Below are 20,815 nucleotides of genomic sequence, written 5' to 3' on the forward strand. Positions count from 1 at the left end.
GAGTCAACCCCCATGTCAACATAAGAATCATGTTATATTTTTGACACAAATGTTCTGCTCTACCTATAGTGAACGATATTTGATTAACAAATGTTGTTAACGGGGGGGTGGCAGTGTGTTTGATTTTATTGCTGCAATATAATTTTTGTTTTGTATTACTATTCTCTCTAGACAATATATCTTCTTTGGTTTTCTTATATCTTTCTTTGGAGTTAATTTTTTTCCTTTATTGCCCGTTTAAAATCCTTATAACCTGAATAATAATTTTATAGATTATTTATCCTGGAAATGTCCTGACATAAACAACGTCTCATTCATTATAATTATTTGTACTTCAGAAAAAGCAATGTAATGGCCTGAATACTTTTGCATGTCAATGCATATCAAACAGTGACATAATGATTCTATTAAACAAACCTTTATTATGCAATTAAAACAAAGTAAAGTTTTGTGACAATTTAAACAATATCCTCAAAAATTCTGTCGCTGAACCTCATATCTGCAAATTCGCTACTTTGTTCTTTTTTATTAATTAAACACTGTGTGAGTTGAAAAGCTCTTTTAATACGTTTCATTGGTTAGGCATTTGTAACACCCACAGACAAACATGAAGTATTAGTAAAGATTCAGAAAAATTAAAAGAAAAGAACAAAAAATGATCAAATGTGGAGAACGTGACGATCCAAGTTTTCGCCCAACATCAACGTTATATATTTTGAGTACGCAAGATGTTGAAGTCACTTTAATACATTAATTATGTAGAGCATCCCTCTTTCACGAGCTTGTTTCTGAGTGTAGAGAGGCCGGCATATCTGTCCCTGTGTTCTGGAGTTTGGCTCTCCTCTCTTGTGGGCCAGTACTCGATCCACGTCTGCTCACCCAAGATGTACTGCAGTCTAAAAACAACAAGCGTAACACAAGGCCCAACACACAGTGACGTGGTGAGACTGCAAAGCACAATAATCACTTCCACTTAAAGCAACAAAGAACATGAACCACATAAACCTCCTACCTCGCTTCGAGATTTGGCAGGTCAGTGGCTTTGCCCATGATGAGGTATGACTTGTCTTTTTCGATTCCTAAAGCTGTTCTGCAATTGGGATGAGCCAGAAACTCCCTCACCTTTCCCTCCACAGCATCATCGGTGCCTGCAGGACAGTACAGCGGAGACAAATCGTTTAATCAAGAAATCAACCACTTTTCAAATCATGCAGTATGCTCCGCAAAGACACAGACGTACCTTCCTTTAGGACCTCCTCCACCTTCATATTATAGATGTCCGAGTGTTTTGACAAATTCATATCCACCACTTTGACTTTATAAACTGTGAAACATACATGTTACGTCATTATCAACACCAGAGCTGTAAAATGTATGAAACAAGTTCAGGTCAAAGGTTTTCTTGCATCTGCACAACAGCCGAAAAGGAATACAAACACACAATTTAATTTGTTTACCATAATCCATGCCGGCTTCACAAGCCTTATCCAGACGAACGTCGTCGCTGACTTTGTTTTTGTTCTGGAAACTGCAGTTTTCTGCATCAAGATGTACAATATAAAGCGGGAATTAAAAACAGCTCATTGTAACTACAGTAGACCCTGAAGTGTTTCTGAGTGACTGTACCTTCAGCACACTGACACACATCTCCATGACATAATCTGCTCAGAGCGCCGTCCTCCTTATCAGGGTGGTAGTACTTCGTGCAGCGTGCGTCTGAGAAACACAAGAGTTAAATCAAGAGAACGTAGAGAACACTGTGTGTGTGTGTGTTAATATCTCACCTGGTGAATAATATTCATAAACGGTGACTGCAGCAGGTTGAAGCAAACCCACTTAATTGACCTTGTGCATTCTGAAGGCGATTCTATCTCTTTCTGCATGAGAAACCTATCGAGGCAGACGATCGCGTCATTCAGAAACATCACTTTATTACATCTGACGGTCATTCGCAAATTCAACTTGGTAACTTGGCATCCTGGTATCAAGCATGAAAACCAAACGAAGTCTGAAAAAATAGGGTGAAATACCTTATTGACGTAGAGGATGAGGGACCCTCGCTCCGAGAGCTCCTTGTCCATCTCAAATTTCTGAATGGCTCTGTCTCTGCCCATGGTCAACTGTGGTAGCAAAACCATGTAAGAAGTCAGTACACGACACAGTCAAACATGGCTCATTTCTACGTGCTATCTTAGATTCTTCTTCAGTTTACAATGATTTACATTATGAGACATTTCATGCGCACGAAACTCACAACGTTTCGATTCTAAAACGGGCTAGTACCTCTGAGAGATCTCTTTCATCCACTTTAAACCCCGTCAGTAAACCCACATCCAGAATACTCATGGTGGCGTCTCTTGTTTCACTTTTGTAGCTGTTGAGATAAATCAATTAATAATAGCAGTTTATTACATACAGACCAAATGCAGGGGTTGGACAAAATAATGGAAACACCAGGGAAATGAGTGATATCTCTTTATTAATGAGGCGTTGGACCAGTGTTTGTCTTAACAATGGGTGTTTTGTCCAACCCCTGTACAGCTTCACAAAATGTATTGATTGTTTTGTAAACTTACAAGAAGTCCATAGTGAGCTTGTAACTTTCTTCAGCCCCTGGATAACTCACTAAGCAATTAAAATGAAAATGATGAGGTGCATAAAAGTACAAATTTCATGGTTTCCGTTCAACACCAAAAACAAGACTCAATCTTACCGGCACTTTCTCGTTCAAATTTAAGGTCCAGCTCAAAGTGTTTACAGTCAGAAATCTTCACCGCAGGCTTGGCAAAATAAAGCATGAGCACCTGAAAACAGACCCAGGTAACACTCGTGTCACACACTTTCCGTACATAAACATGATTGTGATGACTGTCCATGTTTACTCACTGAGAGAGTGGCTGTTCCAGTTCCTTTAGCCGTCACGTTAAAGTTCTTATTGAGATCAATCTGTTGAGTGACACGCACATATTTCATTTGATATCAGAATAATCACATCAGTAACTGTGTACGGACAAGCCGTGCTCGGACCGACTGATGTCTGAATGACTTCTCACCTTGTCCGAGCGTGTAACGTGCATGTTATCCTTTCTGAAACCCCATCTGATTGGTTTGCTTCTTCCGAACACGGACACTTCCACGTCCAGATTGAAGTTTTGCTCTTTCTTCACCTGCGTGCGGTATGCAGCCACCGCCTGGAACACCATGATGGTCGCCTACGACAGACAGGCAAGTAAAGGATGTATAAAATGTTCTAATTTCACAATCACTCTTTTCACGATATCATTTTGACTCCTTAAAAAGCAGCTTTCGTTTGAATGTTAACGTTTTGTAACCCAATGACAGAATGCAAGTTTACCTGTGTTGTGCCAGAACCGCCATAGTGAGATTGTTGTCTGGCCAGCCAGTGCACGGCTTCTCCTGCTTTGACGTATTCTTTTACTTTCACGAGGGCCAGCACGGCATAGGCTGTGGCCTCTAGAGAATGATAATGTTTTCCCGGGACCATCCAAGCTGTTCCAGCTGTTTAAAAGACAAAAAATGTACAGGAATGCGTTGCCCATTCTTTATACTGCTGATACTGCAACTCAGAAACTAGAAGAAAAGCTTTAATTTCATTTTTTCACATTCCTCAGTTTATTTTCACTCTTGTAAGATCTGAGCGGCCGTCCTAGCTGAAGACGTCAACGTCTTCTATGGCTTGACTGTTTTTACAATAAAGGGCGATTTCAAATTTTTATTGTTTGTATTTATTTTTTGGTTACCACATAATAAATATGCTAAGAGCATAGAATACTGAAACTTTATATATGAGCTATCATTATAATGACCACAGCAGTTCTTCTTCTGCCTGCCCTGCAGTTATGTCCCTGATATGATACTGCAGCAGAACGTTGCTATGCAACATAACGGCGAAAGTCTTCACCCGTTGTGTATGTGTATCCCTCCGCGAGCCCGTGTTCGCTACGGTTCTGACTGGAGTTCATGAGCAGTATTAACGGAATAAAACGGAGTAGAAGAGAGGTTTATCCGAAGCGGGTCTGAGTCTTGTCGTATGTACAGCCGAACTAACGTTGAGATTTCGCCGGAAATTAAGGTTTTGAAGTCGAAGCGTCGGTTGATTTCTCGAGCACCGTCGGCGCTCTGCGCGCGCACACACACATTTGCTCCAAAAAACAAAAGTTCCGCCTCTAAAAATGCTACATCGTTTGAGAAAATGCAAAACTACTTTCAGCTGAGAACATAAATCTGACGAGAGGCAAGACAAACGCAGGTAGGAACACAACACACGCGCGCGCACGCACACACATGGGCTTTCGATTCGCTCTCGCGTTCCGAACGGGATGTATCGCCTCCGAAGGGCTCTTCCGAAGGGCACACCATACGTCGCTCCAAATGAAGGAGCTTCTTTCATAGCTTCTTTTGCCAAGTGAATTGTAAACGGGCAATTGCCTTGTTCCCTCTACAGTTGACACATCAAGATCTTTACTCTTCGAAGGGAGTAGGGCATAGGAATGGAACGCAGGGTAACGTTACGTCAATACTGCATATAAACGGAGCAGCCCAGGCACTCTTAACGTGGCGATTTTGAATTGTTAATGGAAGTTTCAGTCGTTTAATATAAAACAATAACCATTTTTGTAGATGCTGGCCTGGAACTCATAGTTGACAAGCATAAAGTCACGCTCAAGCTGTTCTTTGCCTGACTATATCATAACAAGAGCTACGGGTAGTAGTTCTCACACTGAGGCCCTTGGTAACTTTTCCTGAAGTAAATATAATGTTAAAAGACACAAAAAATGATGGTTGTGGTTGAAAGACTGAATTATGGTTGTGGTTGAAAGACTGACTTCGCGATAACATGACAGATTTACTTCAACCAGGTGCTTTAATTCTTTAAAATGTTCACTGCGGTTCTTTATTTTCTCACTAAATAAATCTGTTTAGAAGCTGAGAGGTTATCAAAAAGATACAATTAAACACTGCTGACCTTCCTGTTTAGTGGAGTGCTTCATCAACACATCATTATTGAGTTTCTCCACGTTGGCCATGGCGTAGGACGTCATAGCGACAGCGTAAGGATTGGTCAGTTTCTGAAGTTTACCTTCCAAAAAGCCAACAGCCTTTTTCATACTTTCATGAAGACTCTGTAATTAGATTTAAATATTAATAGATGAAAATATAAGCAGTGGCAAAACAAAATAAAACTCTCAAAAAACAATACGGTGAAAGAACTGAGCTTACACCAACTGATTTGGCACAGATTTCGCTGCCTTCTTGCATGGCGATTAGAACAAACGCAGTCAGAGAAGCTTCGGAATCTTTGCCCCGAACATCACCCTGAATCAAAGAAAAAACTGACTATCACAAACACATCAGGTTGTTATATAATGAGTTAGTCACAACTTGGAGGCAAGCACAGGAGGAAAAACTCATTCGTGGCAGTAAGTTTAGTTCGTCCTCATCGACATGCAGTACAATAGATCATGGCAAAGTGTAACTTACAACCATCTCTCCATGAAATACAGCTGCATCCTCTTTAAAAGATCCGTCTGGCAGTTGTTTGTTGAGCACCAGCCACTTGACTGCGCTGCAGAGCACATTTTCTTCTACAGCAACGAGGTTACTGGCCATAGCAAAGATTTTAGCCACGTATGCCGTCAACCTTTAACAGAATGAATAAAGCAAAACATGTACAGTAAAAACGGTATTAAAGAAGTATTACAGGAAAGCTGTACAGAATTTTTCTTTAAAACTTAAAATTTTACCAGGTGCTGCTCTTTATATGAACCCAGGCGGCGTAGGACCCGTCAGATTTACGGTAGGCCAGCTGCCTTTGATAACCTTAATACAGGAGGGTGAAACATTTACCTAAAAATTAGATTCAAGTGTAAACACGTTTACAGAGTTCTTTTAATCTGTTGGTGTCCGCTGACCTGTGGTTATATGGTTGATGGCTTCAGTTCGACGGTCCATGCCGACAGCCTCCCACTGATTGGTGCTGTCCAGATAATGAGTGGCAATGAGAGGTAGAGTCATGTGGATCATTACTTGCTCTCCACACCCGCTGGGCTGGTAAATGAGTCGACCCATGAAATTTCCACTGATGGCCTGCTCGACCGTTTGAGCCGTCTCCTCACCTGAAGTCATGACAACAATATAACTTGGAGAACTCAATTCAGTTTACAGTACAAATGTGTTATGAAGATTGAGAAATGTATGGATGCTATTAGATACTGTATATGGATTCTCCCCACTCTTTAAACAGCATAAGAAACAATCTGATGAAATAATAACTGTTCATAAAGACGACATCAGTTTACTTCATTTCATCATTACCGGTTATCGAGATGAGAGTGCTGGCAGGTGTGTCTGGAACCTGATCAGCTGGAGCGGAAGTTCTTATAACTTCAAGTTGTTCTCCACCTGCTCCAAATAAGATAAAGAAAAAGAGACAAACCGGATGGAAAAGTTGAAGCACGGTTTGATCATACGGAGAACATTTAATTGCATATTTGGTGTTCATGTTTTGTTGTGGGACATTATACTGCGATGTAACCCAACTTTCCTTTTGGTATGACTATGATTTTGATGACCAACTTTATGTTGTGCTCGTTAAAAATGAATCTCACCCTTATTTGCCGGATTAAGCTCCACATTTTTCGCCATCAACTCTACTAGGACACCTTCGGACTGAAGGAGAAAGAAAATAATGGAGTTATCGACCTGCCGTCTTTTTCAGAATTTTTAATCAAATGCGACTTAGTCTGAATCCACATTTATTTATAATCAAAGTACAAAAATATGATCCACAAGTGCTAAAAATGCTAGAATGGCCAGAATGATCAAACAGACTTACCACCACTTTCAGGGTCTTCTTCACTCCATCAGGGGTGATAAAATCAGCCGACGCAGCCTTCACCTCAATCTGATGTTCGCCCAACTCCATGGGAATGATCACGTATGGAACAGATCTGGTAGAAAAGCCGTCGACTTCTACAATTGTTCGGTATTTACGCTTATTACTGGCAGCGCTGCAAATGTGTTGCGTCTCCATAAACTCCACACGCACCTGTTGAGAATGAGACGGTGGACATCTCTTAGAAATCTCTGGAGCGAACAAAGTAGCAGTTGTTTATAGAAGACAAAATTAACCCTCATTAAATGCTTTGGAAGACAAAGAGATTGAAGAGAAAGTGGCAGATGTAAAAACGCCAGAAAGACGTTCAGCAGACAGAATTACCTTTGTCTTCCTTGGGGTGTAATTGTGAATGATGGCTTTGATTTCCAGCTGCTCGTTGCGAACGGCCGAGTACGGCATCTTGAGGTCGATGAAAAAATTCTTGAAAACAACCATCTCCAGAGGATCTACCACACAGATACCTTTGGGAAAGAAGACAGATGCGAAGAATGTAATATAGCTACAGAAAGCTTCTGCTTGTGTTCATAATATAAATTTAAGACCTTCAACTCACCGTTTGTGTTTGACAAGCTGATGGCTAAGATTTGCCAGGTTGTGATGGATTCCTTCAGGTAGATTTTGTCTTTTGATAGTACGCTGGCATTTGAGAAAATGATGAGTCATTTTACACACAGATAAACTCTTTTGTCCAACAGGTCAGGCTCCTGCTTACCAGGTTTTATCTTTGCATTGAGGAACCGTCACCTCCTCCCAAAGCCAGCTCTCAGGGAACTGTGTCCGTGACACAATCTCGTCAGACTGTGGGTAGTCATCGTCATCGTCACCTACGTAAACGGGTCAAAAGTGTGAGGGAATATGTCATCCGTTAACATAAGCTAATGAAATACGTCATCAATCAGAAGGTCAAGAAGGATGGTAAGCAGCTAACAACACTCACTGCGAGCCAGAACCATCTCTGCCTCTTGATCAGCCTGATCTCTGTTGGATGTCATCACGTTACAGCAGTCTAAGAAGGCCGCGACACATTCCTGTCCGTCTTCAATGTACGTGGCTCTTCGCTTACAGGTGTAGCCAAGTTTATTTTCTCTCATTCCATCGACACAGCACTTCTTCATATCGCCAGAGTATTTATCAGCTGACGACACAACAGGAGAGCAATGAGAAGAGTAGAAGAATAAACACATTGATGGCCAAAAAGATAGATTTAGGAAAAGATTCATTCAGATTTATAAAAATCACTTTCACTCCTCACCCAGTCTAGTGGTGACCTGCATAATAGTATCAGCTCTCCGTCTTCTCTGTGGCGGGGCAGGACACTCAGGCACTAGAGGAGAATCAAATAAAAATAACATATTGACATTTTGTAACAATACAGAAGAACTCAATAAACAACAGGGACACGGACAAGCCACACCAACACACAATTATGGCGGGCTAAGAAAAGTTCCTGCAACCTACAGCGATCACCAAAATAGACTCATAATATTACACACACAACTTATACGTTTTCAAAGAACTGAAACATAAAGTACTTGTTCTGGTGTTGGTTCCTCCAGCGGTGCTGGACTCAAACATCAGACCAGCGTCATAGAAAACCTCCATACTGTCTCTTCCACTGCCCGCTGTACAACCTGTGTCATGTTTCTCGATCACGTCCCAGACCTACAGACAGCAAACCAGTTATCAAAGTTATAGAAGAAAAAACACTATGTTTGATCTTTTGTAGACCGATGTTTGTTTTATGATGAAGATGCGTCACCTTCGACTGTGTGAGTCTGTTCTTGTTGAGGACATGCACAGCCTTGTCAACCACCACCAGCCCAACTTTAGCTCCGGGATCTCCAGTTATTTTCAAGCTGAACTCATCACCCGGATTATAAGTGTTGGCCTTGTTCTTTACCTCAAGACTGAGCTGTTGAATGAGAGAAAAAACAGACGGGTTGAATATGATAATGTGATGTCATGTCAGCAATAACTTTATGGTCCATTCAAGAGCCCTAAACCACAACAATATCTCAAGTCATTTATTACTTGTGCTGTCACAATATCACTTTCACTATGCGATTACCGTGGCCAAAAGAACTCATAATTACAAGGTCTGACATGTTTAAAAGTATTAATTTCAAACTTTAACTATTTTTTTAGAACAAGATCTTTAAAATGTCATTACCATAACAGCCTAAAAATCACAATAACTATGGTAGCCATGATGCCTAAGCACGTTTTTACATAACTAGACATAGTATATGAAGAAGTATATGTTTCTACAAAATAGAAGATGTAACATTTTATAATTGTGGAAAACAACCCGTTACGGTAATGATAGTCAATATTGTTGGATTGAATGTTTTGTGCTGATTATTTCTTGTGATGCTTTACTTACTGCTCCCGTACACGTGTCCTTCACATCAACCCAGACGGAGTCGGACACCACCTCATTTGATCCCACGTGATAATACGCCACGAAGCGGAAAGACGGCACCATGTCTTTGCTCACAGGTAGAGAGAGAGTGACTAAAGCCTGTCCTCTTCTCTTATACCTGTCCACCATCACGATCTGCCCCTTACTGATGATCTGAAAATAACAGACAAATGAATAACAAGACACTTGAGTGTTCATTCAGTGTCAAACAGAAAGCTAATTCTGTCATTTATATTTATTGTAATAAATGACTCATTCGAACAAAATGTGTTTTTTTACTTGACCGGTTACTTTGTTTTGCCAACCTATATCAAATGATTAAGTCACTGTATGCTTGTGAACTATTAAAAGCCTTCGGGCTCTCACTGTATGGTGTTGGAATTAGGATTTATTATAATTATAAGTATACAAAAGTTGAATTTGACAGGGTCTGTACTGACCTCAGAACTGCAAAAGTAGTAAAACTGATCTGTAAAAATTGTGTGATCAAACCCAGAAGCAGTGGTCATTGTCTGCCATTATCTTGTTAAAAGTCTTGTAACTTATACAGACGATTGTCATTAACTTCTCTCACCATGTAGGTGTAATCTTGATCTTTGGCTCCTGGACTCTTCCCTGTGTTCAGATTGACTTTCATTTGATCACCGATCTCGAGCTCGGCAGCATCAATGCCAACGTGCAGGTAGTTTTGGGAGTTGCTTTTGGGTTTGTACCCCTGAGCTGTCATCGTCTTCACTGCCTGCTGTTCATTTTGTAATTGTGGATCTATGGTCTTTGCCTGAAAAGATATAAAAACTGTATGAGTGTGTGTGTATATATACAGATTTATACCATAGTCTGTTTGAATACTGGATTCTGATTGGCTGGAAGGTGTGCATTAAAAGGTGTGACAGTCAGTTTGATCTATGTTTGAAATTAACTGACAAAAATAACCTGTATATTCATCTGTCTGGTCAAAAATGACACTGTAAACATCAATAACAGCTATAACTTGGAAAACGACCATGGTATAAGCGGGATAATCCACGGCTAGCCGAGCATTAAAGGATTTTAATGCACGGCTAGCCATGGATATCCCTGACATAAATACCTATCAACAGTTGCACTTCTTTTCCATTTTAATGGAACATCCCAGATCAGCAATGGCAAACAGGTCTTACGGTGATCTGCAGGGATGTAGAATCTCCCTGAGAATTGACGGTGACCTTTGCAATGCCATTGGCTTTTGTTTGACCTTTGATCCCTCCAGGGTTGACCTCCACTGGCACATTTTTAGCAGGCGTCTGGTCAGGATTTGTCACGTAAACCTTTTTGAAGACAGGAAAATAAAAAATGAACAAATAACAATAACTGACATGTAACTTCACAGATTTATAATCAAGGTCTTCACAGTTTAACCCATTTAGATTTATACCGAGACGTCAAAGGGCATTCCAGGTTTGAAGAATTGAGGTGTCCTCTTGAAGTGGATGGTGTACGGTGACGTCACAATCTGAATGCCTCTCTTATGTGCTTCCACCATTTCACTGCCTGAAACACACACACATCATTATGTCAACAGTATATAGACACATACACGTAAACTTAATAAACAACAGATAAACAGAGTGTGTTGACCTCACCGGTCTCTGTTAAAACGCTGACCGAAACAAAGATTGATTTCCCAACCAGCTAGTAGATGTTTGGAAAGGTCTGAGTGATCATGTCCCTGGTCAGTTCTGCTGAACACTTTCATACAGCTATCTGTTTATAGATCAGACAGAGAGCATTATCAGTATGTGTATAACGTGTGCTTGTATCTGATATGAATGTGTTTTAGGATCAGGTTTGTTGTGTAAAGCTCACCGGGACTCTTTGTAGAGAGGCGGAGATACTTGTTTTACTCTCACCATCCATCACACCAAACACCACAAACGCTTGTCCCTCAACCTTCTTCCCAAACAGATACCTAAAACATGTTTAATGACTGAAGTAAGCTTTTCCTCATCATTCACAGCATATTAAATGCCTGGGTTGGTGAAACAATGTTGTCAAGGTTGATACAGTGAAATTGAAAACAATTTTCAATGGAAAAAAAAGTATTAGGTGCTACTTGATGCACATGTAGCTTATCTGCTCGAAAATGCATACTGTGCAGTTACTTCATGAAATAATTGAGATGTGTCCTTGTTTGAAAGTTGCTTTGGTTAAAAGCTTCTGCTAAATGTATAATTGTAATGTAAAATATAAATGTCATTAGCATATTTACAGCTAACTTGGAACGTTCCTTAAAGGTTCTCTTAAAAATAAAAAATGTTCTTGCAGAAACATTAAAAAACATTTAATTAACATTATAAGTTATTGGTAATCGTCCTAAAAATGTTACTCTTCCATGGTTGTAGGAACGCTTACAGGAGTAGTTCACTTTCTAAATGAAAATTGTGTCATCATTTAACCCCCTCTTGTCATTTCAATCCTGTATGACTTCTGCAGAACACAAAAGACGATATTTTGAAAAATATTGGTAACCAGTGCAAGTGAATGGGGGGATGTTAACAACTTTCTTCAAAATATCTTCTTTTGTGTTCTGCGGAAGGAAGGGAGTCATACAGGTTTGAAATGACAAGAGGGTGAGTAAATGATGACAGAATTTTCAATTTGAAGGTGAACTACTCCTTTAAAACCATTCAGAAATAACGTTTTCTTAGCTTAAAGTCCCCATGAACCGGAAGTGGCAATCGTTTTTACTTTTACCATATTCTGACACATTTCCTAGTGAAAAGGAATTTCAAAGGAGAAAATTAGTGGGCGTGGTTTGCGTTTTTCCCTGCGAATTGATTGTGTAAAAACAGTCGTTGCATTTTGAAATGAAACTGGCAGCAGACTGACAGTTGAAGGGGAGGAGTTAATGGATGCTCTGCCCAAGCCCTCTAGTTTACGTCATTTGAGATGGATAGTCATTACAGGGCGGAAGAGCATTTTTAGATTTTAACTGAAGATTATGAGGGTACATGAATTTTAAAAAGAAAATCACCCACATTGATAAGCTATTTACTATAAACGCTGCAATATTTCAAGAAAAAATAAGAATTGTCATTTTTAATTTCACTGGGACTTTAATGGGAATGTTAGCAAAATGTTCTTAGAACATATTTTTATTAGCTGGGTTGTTGCTATACAAAAGCTCACAGATCAAAAAAGCAGAAACGTCAGCTTGAAAGAGTTTTGCTTGCTCATACTGCAGTATTTTGTAGCTTTTAGAACGGAATAAAGCTTTATTGTTTTCCCAGCTATTGCAAGTCGCTTTGGATAAAAGCATGCGCCAAATGTATAAATGTAAAGGTAAAAATAATTCCTCTTACTCGGCAGTAATGTCGACTGTTAGACGCTCATCGCCAACATAGAAGAACGACCTGCTGGGGCTTAATGTGACTTCAAAAGTTGGAAGCACTGCAAACCAAAACAAACAGATAAACACATACTTTGGGTTTCAGAGTTATCTCCATATTGCACAACACAATGGTTTTGTTGACACACGTCTCACCGTATTCTTTGACCTCAAAGTCTGAAGAGAACGTCTTCTGTGGGGTGTTTGCGTACCGTGTGACCACCTTCCAGATCCCAGGACTTAAAGCATAAACATGTCGGATTTGATAACATTAAAACAAACGTCAGACCATGAATAGAGTTTAAATAAAAACTGATTTCACATCCACTGCTATATACAGTGATGAAGTGAGGGGCTATTTTCATGTACATACATATCCGGTGTCCTGATGTAGATACCGTAGACAGTTAAAAATGAAGTTCGGGATGAATAGGATTTTAATATCAACACACCTGGCAACCTCAGGAATTTTGTACTTTCCAGACTTCATCCCTTGCGTTGGAAAAACCTTCTCTGTTGCAACCGTGATGCCTTGTGGATTCTTTAAAAAACATTGAAGAAGTCTCATGAGATACTGATGAAATGTGATGTATTTGTGTGTAGAACAACAGCGTGCTCTTATTGAAGCGTGTACCATGATATCCACTGAGACTCCAGACTGACTGTGTGGATGCAGGTTTGGAGTCAGAGAGAAAACCCGGTACTGAACTACAAACAGGATTGAGAGATTCATCATTATCCACTGTATTTAGTTGACTTCAGTCGTGCAGAAGGATCAAAACCGATCTCACCTGTGCTAGCAGGTGTGTAGATGGGTTTGTCTGTCTGTACAAATATATATCCCGACTGGAATGACACCATGACCACTTTCTCCAGGGTTTTAGAAGGAAATTCAGCCTGTAAATACACATACTGCTTCTCCAGAGGATCGTCGATGAAGTAGTTTTTATCATCGGGAATCTAAACACCAACAAAAAACACATTTTTCAGAGATCCAATCACACAGTCATGTTCATATTTTGAACGAAGGAGAAATCATTTTGAAACGAGTCGCTGGAAACAAAAGAATCACACTGGTTCTTCACATTTGCGTCACCTTCATCTTTGCAACCAGCTGGTAATTGTTGGCTGCTGTCAGGGTCACCGATTCAGAAACGATTTCCACATTTTTGCGCGGGTGGTTCTTCACCACGATCCTCACTTTCACGTCTCCTCCATTATAATCCTGAGCCTCCACGAACACGTTCTCTGAGGAACCCACCCTCAGCAAGTTAGGAGCAGACAGAACGAATCTGAGAAGATAAAATCACATTGTTTTAAATATAATCTATAATCTATGAGTTGAGAGTGTTTTGAATACTCACAGCGGGTCACATGATGTGAGGAGAGGTGAAGAGAGAAGAACAACAGTCGACCACAGCAGGTGCACATTCATCCTGACTGTCAGTTGTGAGCGTCTGTAACCTACTGCCCATCGAATTTATACTCAACCTCACTATGACCACAGCGCCCCCCTCTCTCTCTCTCTTTTTCTGACAGCCCTCTTCCCATATGATTAGGTAACACATTCGAGAAGGGGAGGATCTGGAATTTCTGAATTTGGGACATACGATTATCATAATATAAGAGGTTTAAACGCACAGTTGAATAACGTTTTATTTAAAAGTCAAGTTAGTTTAATTTGTATAGTGCATTTTATAATGCACATAGTTATAAAACAACTTTATAATAAACACAAAGAAGTCATCTTTGAGCATCTTTGTCTAAACATCTCATGGGAAAGTGAAGAGTTAACTCAAATCCAGTTCAGATTTCCAGTAAATGCCCCGTTGTGTAAATTCAACCTTTGATATATTGACAGCTGATGTGTTGATCTTTTAGGGGTCAGGAGTATTATTGATCAGTAAATTCTCCATGTATTTCGCAGTACTCCATGGCAAATGCATTTTGCTCAACATGATTTTGTTATAATGCAAACTGGGCCATGTAGTGTTCCATTTATACGTAAATACAAAATGAGTTCAAAATATAAATTATACAGAACTTATAGACACACGTTTTCTGTTTAAAGTCTTGGCTTGGGACTAATATTATTATAAATATTGGTGCTGTACAAATTTGACTAAAGTATGATTAATTAAACAGTAATAGTATGGGATCAGAATAATGCCAAAAGTATTAAAAAAAATTTAAACCTTGAGTCAGAACTTTAAACACATTTTAAATTATATTGTCTGCTTATATTTTCATTTTTTCTACGCATACGTTATTTTTTCCCTCGCTTGTTTTTCCACGTTCTGTGCTTGCTTTTAACTTTAAACACATTTAAATTATATTGCACAAAATTAATACATAAAGACAAAGTTGTCCACATCGCACACAAATAATGTTTTCCTTGGTTGTTTTACTCATTTTTTTGTGTTCTCTGATATTTTCTGCTTATATTTTCATTTTTTCTACGAATACGTTATTTTTTCCCTCGCTTGTTTTTCCACGTTCTGCGCTTGCTTTTCCAAATGCTGCAGTTCGAGTTTTATGGTAATTAGGGCGGGCTTTAGCGTCACCATTGGTCCACTAGTTTTAGATTGACAGCTCCTCCTCTAGCCAATCAGTCAAAGAGGATGTTGACTCTTGGCATACACTTGAAGATTGACTATAACCGTCAGCTGCAAATCCTGGACAGTCACAGGTAATTTAACATAATTATATCGTTACTGAGTGTCAGATACACTTCTTATATCTGTTATGAGTATGCTCTGCCAGGTTTATTGAGTAATTTGTTGTCCGATTCCACCATATAGTCTGTTAAGTTTACATGGGTCCAGCTGGGTGTAGTCAGCGGTTCTATAGTTTACAGTTACTCTATTACGTTATTTAAGATTATTAGCTGTATATTTAGAAAAATACTGTATTGGTGTAAATGCGTGATGTTGCTAGCTCAGGAGAATGCCATGCGTATCTTAACTCGTTTGGACGAGCACATCATGTAACGTTAGCATCTTTTCTCACGATTTCTCACTTTTCTGGGTGAAGGTAACATTAGTTGACTACTGTTGAGAAATTCTGGCTGGTAACCTATCAGTAATAAACGTTATCCAGGATAACTGCCATTTAAATACTAAATGTTATTGCAATGCTTTAATAAGTAGACCCATTTTAATTTACGTTGCAGTCTTCTGCTAAAATTGTTTACAACAAAACTAAAACACATTCAAAAGATATTGATTAGTAGTTTTGCTTTGTATAATTCATGTCACATGTTTTTCTCTAGGAAAGCAGTTGTTCCCCATGCAACATTTTGAGTTGCATCACTGCTTGGCCCCTTGCATCAAGACATCCAACTGTATGGATTGCTGGACATGCTTATGGAAACAATCTCTGCAAGAGACAACACAGTAAGTGAAATTTCTTTACCAGCATTGGTTTTTTGAACACCAGTTAGTAATTCTGTCGACTTGCATTTTGCATTTTTTCCAGCACGATGTTGACTACATCCTCCACCACGTTTCTTCTGAAATTAGTGCAAGAGAGAGTTCCTCAACTTTGGTAAAGCAGAAGATCATAAGCTACTTTTAGATATTTCCTAACGTGGGCTTTGCATTGTATACTACATTTAAAATGTGCTAACTCAAAGGCTGTCCAAGATATGACTTTCCTCATCAGAACAGCAACGAATGGCTCCATCTAAGTGCATGGCCATCAATTTAAGATGGTGAAAAACACATTTTAGCATTTATTGAGTGCAGTGGATTTCATCTAAAGCGAATCTATACATTTCAGTAAAAACAAGCTGCTAACTAAAACGTGAACTCCCATCAGTGTTGTTGTCATGACCAACCGTTTCAGAAAGCTAACAGATAAAGTTGAAACATTTTTACAAACATTGATTGATTAGAGTGTGGATAACTTGAATGGACAAATGTGAATTTTTGAACCACCAAAAAATATAATTCTCTTGCAGATGTAATACTTTTTCTCTCTTTTTTTAGTATATTGTATTGAAGTACTCTATTAAACAAGTCTCATTGCGTTCCTTTTTTTTACTCCGAGAAGATGCAGCAGAAGTAGAAACTGGGTCTTCTCATCACTCTCTTAAGGACTTTTATATTTGCATTATATTATTTATGTTCCATTTTATTTTGCATTTTGGAGTTACTTTTGATTTAAGATAGATATCATCGCTGTCGGGTGTAAACTTTGTAAATTTTATTTTCCATTATTATTATTATTGGTCATTCTTTGTTTACCACTACTGTAAGGTTTTGGCATTGTTATTTAAGTACAGCCTTCTGAAAGTGACTGCTTTTATTTTATTTTCAGGCAAAATGTGTTAATTTATACATGACGTACTATTATTTATGGAAAAATTAAGTATACAATAATTTTAGAACACAGCTTTTGTTTTCTGTGTGCTAAGCATAATCACCTTTATAATGGTGTTAAATTACAAAAATCTAACACAAATTACATCAATTATAGTCTGATGCTTTAAGATTCAAGTATCAACAGGCTGCATCACAAAATTGAACGCTAAGTAAATATCTCTAAATTGTGAGATTTCCATTTTTTCTTATCCTGAACTGAGCCATGTCATGATAGCATACACTCCATCAACATGTGGGACTGTTACTCCAGTGTTTTGCTCCTCAAATGTTGTCTTGGTCGAAGCCCGTATCAATTGCCTTCTCAAAAGGGCAGTAAATCGCTTTCCCGCTCATTCTCCTTCACAACTCCTTCCTGGTGGAACATTGAACGTGTGTTTCATACGCCTTAATTTGGTCCATTGTTGATTTTTCGCGGTGTAGCTAATGTTAGGCTTCAATAAACCCTGTACATATTATTGTTAGCGTAGCGTTGGCCTGACGCAGCGCGAGAACGGTTTTATTATTCATTATCATCTTAACTTTCACTTTCTATACCTGTGAATGCACAGCTAAGGGAAAGAACAGATTGTGATAAATTATGGTGGGGTGCCCTTGGAGGTATCTTCGCTTCAGAGATATTCATTATCCCCTCGAGTCGTATGTTTCAGCTTTTTGGCACTTCAAAAAATTGCACCCAACTTAATGGCATGACAAAGCTTAAAAAGAATAATTGAATGAAAGTCCGATTTAATGTCTAACTGAAGAAAGAAAGTCACACATCTGGGATGTCATCGGGGTGAGTAACGCAGCCTATAAGAGAATTCATATGTGTGTAAACATCTTTACACAAAAAACACACAAAGATGCAACGCAACGCGTCGTGTGAACGCCCGTAACGCCTCTTGAAATGTGCACTTGAGAAAAAAAGTGGGCGTTGATGTTTTTCGGCGCGCCTCACGTGAGTGGAACAGGTACGGGGAGTTGACGCGCCACCGGACGCAGGTGCGAGAGAGCCGCCGACATGAACGCGCGGATGAAACGAGGTTTAGTCAGGTTGTGATCGATTGTGAATGACAGAAACAATACCAGCGTCTCCTCCGCGGATGTCAGGACAGTTTCTCAGGTGAGACGATGAATCGGATGGTTTTACTTTGTTGTGGGTGTTTGGAGAGAGAGGAGCTCACTAAACCGGCTTCACCGCCACCGCATTCCAGGGCAGAGTTTCACCTCAGCGCTCTTTAACGTTTGCCTGCGATCAAATCACTCCAACCAGGCTTTCGTTATTAACCTATTTAAAAAACAGCATTTCGACCTTACAAAATGCAAAGTTGTTTTAGCTGTGCCTGTGTCATCTTACTGAATGTTTTTCGTGATTTATAGGAAACAAACTCTTTAACAACGAATGTAGAGGAATTCTGTATTACTTTAATACTTCACTTTATGATGTAGTGTTCTACAACTAACTATTGACCGTAACTGTAGTAAATAATCTTACACATTAGTATTTACTATAGTAAGTTTAAAAGACACCATAGCATCCAGGCCACTTCTTACAGTTTACTAAATGCTTATGTCATTTTTATGTGGCCTGTTTAAATGAACCCATTTGGCACATCGTCAAGTCGGTTGATAAAAGGACCTGTGTTTATTTGGTTTTTGACCTTTTGGTCAATGCTAATTTTCATACTTTCATTTGTGTTATTAAAAAAAGAACAAATCTGTACACTTTTTACCAGTGGTGCATGTCAGACGATACTAGGGTATAACTATAGTCATGTTCAAAATGTCATAGTGTACTTGTACTGTTTTAAAGAGAGAGAGAGCCGTGTTTCACGGGCATATGTTGTAAAGAGGAAACTGAAGAGAAATGCTCACAGTTCTCTATCAGCGGCATTTCTCCAAACTAATAATTAACCCCCTTCAGTGCACAGCTGAAACAATAAAGCCTTTCAGTGTATCTTCTCATCTCTGTGTGTGTTTGGCATCTAACTGAATGTCTTCCCGCCTAGGTTAAAGTTTTCCTCCAAAATGTGAAGGAATGAGCACACAAAGCCACACAGATCGGTGTAATCGCATGTAATCAGGTAATTTTCCTCTCATACCTGTGTGTTTGCTCACATGTCATGTCCTATTTAACGAACACACCCTGAGAACACACAATAACACAGACATTCTCGCCCTGTGTTTGTGTGTCAGCAGCGGAGCATCATGTCTAAGGAGAGCGCGTCGGGCCCGCTGCTGGCGGCGGCGGTGGCTCTTCTGGTTCTGGTTGTAGTTGTGTTCTCGTGTGTTTTCCGTAAGAGAAGGCAGATGGAGGGGAGCTACCAGCCCAGTGCGGAAGAGCAAAAACAAGCCAGAAACCAAAGACCAGAGAAACCTGGTCTCGCCCTGCCCCTGCCTAAAGAGGAGAGACTGATCTGAATGTAGCTCTGTGAGAGACCGTGCTGACGTAAGACCACACCACACAAGAGGAGAGGCTGATCTAAGACCTTTCTAAATCAGTGACTCGTGTTTGAAACCTGGCTGAATCAGTGAATCAGATCTAAAGTCTGGCTGAATCAGTAAATCGGGTCTGAAACCTGGCTAAATAAGTGAATCAGATCTGAAATCTGTCTGAATCTGATCTGAAATCTGTCTGAATCTGATCTGAAATCTGTCTGAATCTGATCTGAAAACTGTCTGAATCAGTGAATCAGATATGAAACCTGGCTGAATCAGTGAATTTGATTCGAAACTCGGTGGAGTTAGTGAATAGATCTGAAACTTGGTTGAATCAGTGAATCAAGCTTGAAACCTGATTGAATCGATGAATCAGGTCTGAAACCTGATTGAATCTGTGAATCAGGTCTGAAAACTGTCTAAATCTGATCTGAAAACTGTCTGAATCAGTGAATCAGATCTGAAAACTGTCTGAATCAGTGAATCAGATATGAAACCTGGCTGAATCAGTGAATTCGATTGGAAACTCGGTGGAGTTAGTGAATAGATCTGAAACTTGGTTGAATCAGTGAATCAAGCTTGAAACCTGATTGAATCAATGAATCAGGTCTGAAACCTGATTGAATCTGTGAATCAGGTCTGAAAACTGTCTGAATCAATGAATCCGATCCGAAGCCTGCTGAATTAGTGAATCAAATTAAACCTGGTTGAACCTGTGACTTACAAATAAAACCTGATCGAATCCGTGAATCAGCGCACAACTTTAGCCCTGTGGCAGATGCACCAAACACTCGTGTGGTTTTCTTCCAGACAGGTCAGGGTGGATGTCTTAGAGAACATTTTAAACGGTGGTTGGTATTTATTTTGCAATTTTGACCGAGATGAAGTAATACTGCACGTTCACCCAGTTAACAATTGAAAAATGAATTAAAGGAACTCACGAACATGTTAAAGATAAAGCTACTGGCAAATGCAAGGGGTTTGCATTGATATGATGAATGCAGACAGCTGTGTGAGAGCCAGTTAAACTTTTGTTGTATTCTTTTTGTTTAATGAATTTACCTGAGAGGCATTTGGAAGGAGTCTGCACATCACACATGGCAGCTTTACCTCCAGCTGATGGTGTAGCTCCTCCAAGAGTCCGAGACATTTATCTTACTGAATTCCTTCGATGTCAACAGTTATGTTGAAGTTAAAGACAGCTGCACACAGATGAAAACTGTACACTGACACACAAATACATGTCTTGCACTTTTTCCTGAATATAATTGTTGTGTATTATGTTTGCGTTGTTGTAACGTCTG

At 39.5% G+C, this 20,815-nt stretch overlaps 1 pseudogene; it reads right to left on the reverse strand.

The window, feature by feature from the left end:
- Positions 1-423: 423 nt before the first annotated feature.
- Positions 424-14,198, reverse strand: LOC130553260 (complement C3-like; annotated as a pseudogene).
- Between the last annotated feature and the right edge of the window lie 6,617 nt (positions 14,199-20,815).

This window comes from Triplophysa rosa, linkage group LG4 (assembly GCF_024868665.1).
Source record: "Triplophysa rosa linkage group LG4, Trosa_1v2, whole genome shotgun sequence".
NCBI lineage: Eukaryota > Metazoa > Chordata > Actinopteri > Cypriniformes > Nemacheilidae > Triplophysa > Triplophysa rosa.